An 8,072-nucleotide genomic window follows, 5' to 3' on the forward strand; every position below is an offset into this window, starting at 1 on the left:
AGAACTTAGCAAACTCAAAACCCAAAGAACAAATAATCCAACCAAGAAATGGGCAGAAGACATGAACAGACATTTCTGCAAAGAAGACATCCAGATGGCCAACAGACACATGAATAAGTGCTCCATATCACTCGGCGTCAGGGAAATACAAATCAAAACCACAATGAGATATCACCTCACACCAGTCAGAATGGCTAAAATTAATAAGTCAGGAAATGACAGATGCTGGCGAAGATGCGGAGAAAGGGGAACCCTCCTACACTGTTGGTGGCAATGCAAGCTGGTACAACCACTCTGGAAAACAGCATGGAGGTTCCTCAAAATGTTGAAAATAGAACTCCCCTATGACCCAGCAATTGCACTGCTGGGTATTTACCCTAAAGATACAAATGTAGTGATCCGAAGGGGCACGTGCACCCGAATGTTTATAGCAGCAATGTCTACAATAGCCAAACTATGGAAAGAACCTAGATGTCCATCAACAGACGAATGGATAAAGAAGAAGTGGTATATATACACAATGGAATACTATGCAGCCATCAAAAGAAATGAAATCTTGCCATTTGCGACAACGTGGATGGAACTAGAGGGTATCGTGCTTAGCGAAATAAGTCAATCGGAGAAAGACAACTATCATATGATCTCCCTGATATGAGGGAGAGGCGATGCAACATGGGGGGTTAAGGGAGTAGGAGTAGAGTAAATGAAACAAGGTGGGATTGGGAGGGAGACAAACCATAAGTGACTCTTAATCTCACAAAACAAACTGAGGGTTGATGGGGGGAGGGGGGTGGGGAGAAGGGTGGTGGGGTTATGGACATTGGGGAGGGTATGTGCTAAGGTGAGTGCTGTGAAGTGTGTAAACCTGGCGATTCACAGACCTGTACCCCTGGAGATAGAAATATATTATATGTTTATAAAAAATAAAATAAAAAAAAAATCTCTTCATCTTATAAGTAACAGGATTATCATTTTCATCGATGATGAAAAATTTTTAAGTTTTGTGGAACTGTTGGTTTTCATTTCTCTTCTTCCTTCTGGCTAATCTACACATTTTTATTTTTCTTGTTTCACAGACTCTTGACATTTTTCAAGCCATTACAAGGCATATCTACAATTTTGACCTCTTTGAAAAATTGCTTTATAGTGTTCTTCCTTTTTGTAAAAAAGAAAAAAAAAAGTCCTAATAATGATTTTGTAGTAATGAGTCTCTGCTATTCATATTACCTGAAAAAATGTGAAGCGCTATCTATAAATAATTAATTTTTTTGTGTTCTTTCACAGATCGACGCACTTTTGAAAATCAGCGTACACTCATTGCGAATTCCTGTTTTATTTTAAACATACATCATATGGACACTGAATTTTATTTTAAGCAGGAACATATTAGGAACTCAGTATCTAGCTGTTACAAATGGAACTAAATATCATGCTCCTCAACAGCCATTATATTACCTAATGTCTAAACATTCACTGTACTTATGTTCATGGCTAAAAATAAAGTTTGTGAGGAACATCTGTCTTAATATCTCAAATTTAATTATGGAATCATAATTATTTAACTCTTGACTATTGAGATCTTCTTGTCCAACTTCCTCATTTTATAAAAGAGACTTTTATGACTCAACTTTTTTCATTCTGATGGCTAAGTTAATAAAGTATGAAGAAGTATTATTAGAGGAATTTTTATTCTAAAGAGAAATTACTGAACTACTTTTAGACAAGACTGGCCATAAAACCTAAGAATCAAGTACTCTTACGTAAATTGTTAAATTTATTTTTACTTTAGATTTATGTTAAAAAATCAGACTAAGCAATTAATGAAAATGTATTCTAGTTCTGAGTCCAGCAAATGTTCCCTGTAAAGGGCTAGGTAGTAAACAGACCATACAGTTTCTGATATAGCTTCTCAACTTTTTGTCATTGTAGCATGAAAGCAATCATAGTCATAAAAAAAGAATGAGTGTGGCTGTGGCTGAATTTCAATAGAAATTCATTTAAAAAACAGGAGATGGGATGGGGGCGCCTGGGTGGCTCAGTGGGTTAAAGCCTCTGTCTTTGGCCCAGGTCATGATCCAAGGGTCCTGGAATTGAGCCCCACATTGGGCTCTCTGCTCAGCAGGGAGCCTACTTCTCCCTCTTGCTCTGCCTGCCTCTCTGCCTACTTGTGATCTCTGTCTGTCAAATAAATAAATAAAATCTTTAAAACAAAAACAAAAACAAAGCAGGAGATGGGCTGAATTTGGTCAGTGGGCCACTATTTGTTGATGCCTGCTTTAGTGTTCTGTAGGATAATTATGATTTAAGTATCCAGAAAATTCTTTAACATATTGGCTTCATAGAAATTAAAATATTGTATGTTAGTCATCTGACTTGAGAAGATTCAAAGTAAAAATTAAATTGCTTAAAGTTACTAAAGACTTCCAAATACATTATCTCAATTGAGTCCAAGATAAAGTCTATGGCCTAAATTTATTAAGCAATTCTTATTAAATGCAATTAAGGATTTATTTTGCTTTGTTCTATGTTTAGATATCTTCAGGTTTATTTTTCCGATTAAAATATTTTAGACTTAAGGAAAACCTGGATAGTTGACCTATTTTTTAAATTTGTTTTGTAATTCAGATGTACCTGAAACTGATGAAACCTAATTCAGATGTCTTTGAAACCGATGGTTAGGACTGATGTTTGCATATGGCTGAAAATTAGTTTACTGGTATGGTTAATAAGCAAAGGCAAACTGCTCAAATCTAGGGTCATCTTTGGATTAGTAGAGCCATAAAGTCAGCTTACAGTTTCTATAAAATTATTGTTTTAAAAATATTTCTAGAGAAGTATTTTCTTTTGGATGCTGAGGCAGATGTAAGAATGAATGGCCTATGCTTCTCCGTGTGGAAGTCAGTACTCCTTGTATTCTATAGGGTCCTTATGAGTACTTTTTGAGGCTTCTGTGGAAATAAACAAGTAACCTATGGGTCTCTGCACATTATAGAAGCCCATTCTTCACTAATATATTAAAATCAAGCATAAAATTTTCCATCTGTCCTGGAAATTTTCCAAGGTATACAGCATGCCACTAGTAATTTTGTTTGTCACATTAATGGAATAATGATGAATTTTTTTAAAAGATTTTATTTATTTATTTGACAGAGAGAGATCACAAATAGGCAGAGGCAAGTGGGGGGGGGCAGGCACCCTGCCGAGCAGAGAGCCCTATGTGGGGCTCAATCCCAAGACCCTGGGATCATGACCTGAGTCAAAGGCAGAGGCTTTACCCCACTGAGCCACCCAGGCGCCCCATGATGAATGTTTTCAAAGAATTGCCCTTACTACCTGAGGTCTTCTGAAAGCTCCTTTTTGTCCTCTTTTCCTCTTGCTTTTAGCATTCCTTCTGCCCATATTTCTTTTTCTCCTCTTCTACTTTTTGTTTTAAAAATGTTCTATTTCTTGCAGCTATTTAATGATGATGTCTCTTTTCTACTAGGGATATCATTAAAAGAGAAGTGAGGATGAGATGGTTAGAATATCAATATACATGTCATGAAGTGAGAAATCTTTAGAAATTACTGCTGTCATATGAAACAAAACAGTAATTTTTTTAACCAATGTGTCCATTTGAACATTGGTAATATATTAGCATTTACTTAAAAAGATGAACATTTAAACTGATAATTAAATATCTTTTATATTGCTAGTTTCAAGCTAAAGCAAAATTAAGATTAATTTAATCTTAAGCAAGATTAATTCTTGATCTTTAGAATTAATTTTGCATTAAGTATTTAAATGCTATATTTATCATTTATCACAGAATATTAAAATTTAATGGGTTTCTTGATAAAAACCAGGTGAATGAAAATAAGAAAGACCATGTATGAAGAACCCACAGCTGACATTATACTCAGTGGTAACAAAATGAGAGCTTTCCCCCTAAGATCAGGAACAAGAAATAAGGATGTCCACTCTCACCAGTTTTATTCAGCATAGTTCTGGAAGTTCTAGCCACAGCTATCAGGAGACAGAAGAAGTGAAAGGCTTTTAACTGGTAAGGAAGAAGTGAAACTTCCACTATTTGCAGATGACATGCTACTCTATATAGAAAAGCAAAGGATTCCACCAAAACACTACTAAAACTGATAAATGAACTCATTTAAGTCACAGGATGCAAAAATAGTGTGCAGAAATCTGTTGCATTTCTATACCCTTAATAATGAAGTAGTAGAGAAATTAAGGGAAAAAAATTTACAGTTGCATCAAAAATAATAGGACACCTAGGAATAAACCTAACCAAAGAAGTGAAAGGCATGTACTCTGAAAACTATAAAACACTGATGAAAGAAATTGACGATAATAAAAAAAAAAAATGGAAAGACATTCCATGTTCATGGATTGGAAAAATAAATATATTTTTTAATAAAAATAAAAAATAAGAATAAAAATAAAAATATTTGTAAAATGTCCATCTTATCTGAAGGAATCTGCAGATTTAATGCAATCCCTATCAAAATGCCAACAGAATTTTTCCCAGAACTAGAACAAACAATCCTAAAATTTGCATGGAACCACAAAAAGACCCTAAATAGCCAAAGCAGTCCTGAAGACAAAAAAACTGTGTGTATCACAATCCCAGATTTCAAGATATACTACAAATCCCTAGTAATCAAAGCAGTATGTTATGGGCACAAAATAGATATCAATGGGATGGAATAGAGAGCCCAAAAATAAGCCCACAGTTATATGGTCAGTTAATCTTCAACAAAGGAGGCAAGAATATGCAATGGGAAAAAGACAGTCTCTTCAAGAAATGGTGTTGAGAAAACCAGACAGCTACATGCAAAAGAATGAAACTGGATCACTTTCTCACAGTGTACATAAAAATAAACTCAAAATTGATTAAAGACCTAAATGTGAGACCTGAAGTCATAAAAATCCTATAAGAAAGCAATTAAGTAATTTTTCTGATATGGGCCATAGTAACATTTTTCTGGATATGTCTCCTGTGACAAAGGAAACAAAAGCAAAAATAAACTATTGGGATAAGTAAAAATAAAAAGCTTTTGCACAGCAGAGGAAACAATCAACACAACTAAAAGGCAACCTGCAGAATGGGAGAAGATATCTGCAAGTGATACAATGAAAGGTTAGTATCCAAAGTATATAAAGAGCTTCTCAAACTCAACACCCAAAACTGAAATAATCCAATTAAAAATGGGCAGAGGACATGAAAATACACTTTTCCAAACAAAACATCCAGTTGGCCAACAGATACATGAAAAGATACTCAACATCAGGGCAAATTGAAACTACAATGAGCTATTACCTCATGCTTGTCAGTGTGACTAAAATAAAAGGCACAAGAAACAAGTCTGAGAATTGGAGGAAAGGAAGCCCTGTGCACTGTTGGTGGGAATGCAAACTGGTGCAACCACTATGGAAAATAGTATGGGGGTTCCCCAAGAAGTTAAAAATAGCACTACCCTAAAATCCATTAATTCCGGTGCTGGATATTTACCAAAGAGCATGAAATCACTAATTTGAAAGGGTACATGCACCCCTATGTTTATTGCAGCATTAAACAATAGCCAAATTATGGAAGCAACACAAGTGTCCATCCATTGACAGATGAGTGGATAAAGAAGAGGTGGTATATACACACACACACATACTATTATATATATATAATAAATAATTGTAATATAAGTAATTATATATGTATATATTTATATGTACACACACACGCACACCCCTGCGTATATACTGCCTCTTTATACACATACACACAAACACGCACATGGGAATATCATAAGCCATAAGAAAGAATTCCATTTGCTACAACATGGATAGAGTTCAAGGTTATAATGCTAAGTGAAATAGTCCAGTTAGAGAAAGACAAATACCCTCTGTTTTCACTTGTATTGAATTTTAAGAAACAAAGCAAACAAACAAAGGAAAAAAGAGACAACCCAAAAAACAAACTCTTAACTATAGAGAACAAATTGTTGATTACCAGACAGGGGGTGGGTGGGGGAATGGATGAAATAGGTGAAGGAGATTAAAGATATACTTATCATGATGATCTCTGAGTAATGTATAGAATTGTTGAATCACTGTATTGTACACCTGATACTAATGCAACACTGTATGCTAACTCTACTGGAATTAAAAACAATAAAAAACTAGATGGATGGAACAGTATTTTAAATCATTTATTCCTTTTGCATATGATAATTTGGTAAAGTGAACATAGTATTTTAAAAGGCATATCTGAATGTACTTACTATTTTCAGTAATATAAATGGAAAACAATTAGAAAAATTCTACCTATAACATCAGTTCTATATTATTTGTTAAAAGGTAGTACATGTAAGAGTAATTTCTAGGAGAATGATTTTCCAAAATTGATATATTCTTTAAATGCTTTTATGTATTTTCAGATTTCTTGGATAAACAAACAAATATCAAAATGCTATTCTCATTAACTACAAAGGCAAATTACTGAAATAAAAGCTTACACAAATCAAATAGCAATATTATCTAAAACCAAAACCATTACAAGTTTTATATTAAATTTACTTTTATAATGATGAGGGACCCTAAATGTTGGAATAAATACAGTGATCTAAAGAGAATGTTCTATTTTATCTAAGTGCTCAATAATATTAAAACCCAAACTCATAAACCACTTAATATGTGCCTGGATTTATTCTGAGTACTTTAGATATAGAAGTCTGTTTAATAACCCATACCTGCCCTGTATTAGTTTCCTGAAGGGTAGCTTAAAACAATAGAAATTTATTCTCTCACAGTCTGGAGGCCACAAATCTGAAATCAAGGTATAGGGAGAGAAATATTTTCTTGAAGGCTCTTAGGAGAGAACATGTTGCATGCCTTTCCTTTAGTTTCTGGTGTCCTCAAGCAGTCCTTGACATCCCTTGGCTTGCAGCTGCATCAGTCTAGCATCTGTCTCCATTGTACTATGACCTTCTTTCTGTGTATCTTTGTCTTCACAGGACCTTTTCTGATTCTAAGGACAACAGTCGTATTGGATTAGGATCTACCCCAATGACTGTATCTTAATTGATTACATCTGCATGGATCCTTTTTCCAAGGAAGGTCATATTCACAGGCCTCAGGAGTTAGGACTTAAATATATCTTTTTGGAGGACACAGTTCAACACATATCACAGCCTTGAGGAAAGCCTTTTATTTAAAACTTGTTATTTACATTTTGTAAACAGGGAAATGGAAGCTTGGAGCACTTAAATGATTTACCACAGTTATATATTAAATAAGTAGCTAAGCTGTATTTTGAAGTCAGACAGCTGGACTCCAGAATATTATTTTAATTGAGGTTTATTTCCCAATCACAGGAAATACTTGGAATTGTCATCCTTTGTCCCCCCTTTTGACTTAGGCAAAATATAATTATAAATTTTATATAAATATAATTATATAAAATGCAATTAAACTGGAATAAACTCTCTTAAACACAAATATCCTCAACTGATTTTTAAGTATATCTACAAAGCATACGTTCTCTCTGCACTGAAATCTACCTTTGCAAGTACAAAATAGTTACCTTGAAACCTGAATACCAAGGAACAAACACAGCCTGGAGGCTTTGAACAATACTGTTGTCTCTTTTTTGCTTACAACTTCAAAAATGGCCTCATAGAACACTGCCAATCACTTACCAGGGTCACTAAGCTATATCCCAGCAGTTTGAAATTCTTTTTATGAGTATTAGGAAAACAAATAGCAATCTTGTATGTTTCTCCCCATGGGATGGAGTTACAGATATAGCATTTTATAATATTCATGTTGAAGGAAGATATTTTTGTCGGTATTAAAAAAAACAACAGTGTAAATAACAATGAAAAATGTTTCTATAAAAACATTGTACTGCATCCCAATTCAGTGAATTTGGATCGAACACCAAGAAGTGGCATTTATACGCAAATGAACACATTTGACGAAGGTAATATGTTGACTTATATATATCTACAGTCTCAGTGCCTAGCCTGGGACCCAAGGGGGGGAAATTTGCATTGAAGGATACAGAAGATAATGTCTCT

This window comes from Enhydra lutris, unplaced genomic scaffold, assembly GCF_002288905.1.
Source record: "Enhydra lutris kenyoni isolate GAN:26980312 unplaced genomic scaffold, ASM228890v2 scaffoldscaffold15, whole genome shotgun sequence".
Lineage (NCBI taxonomy): Eukaryota > Metazoa > Chordata > Mammalia > Carnivora > Mustelidae > Enhydra > Enhydra lutris.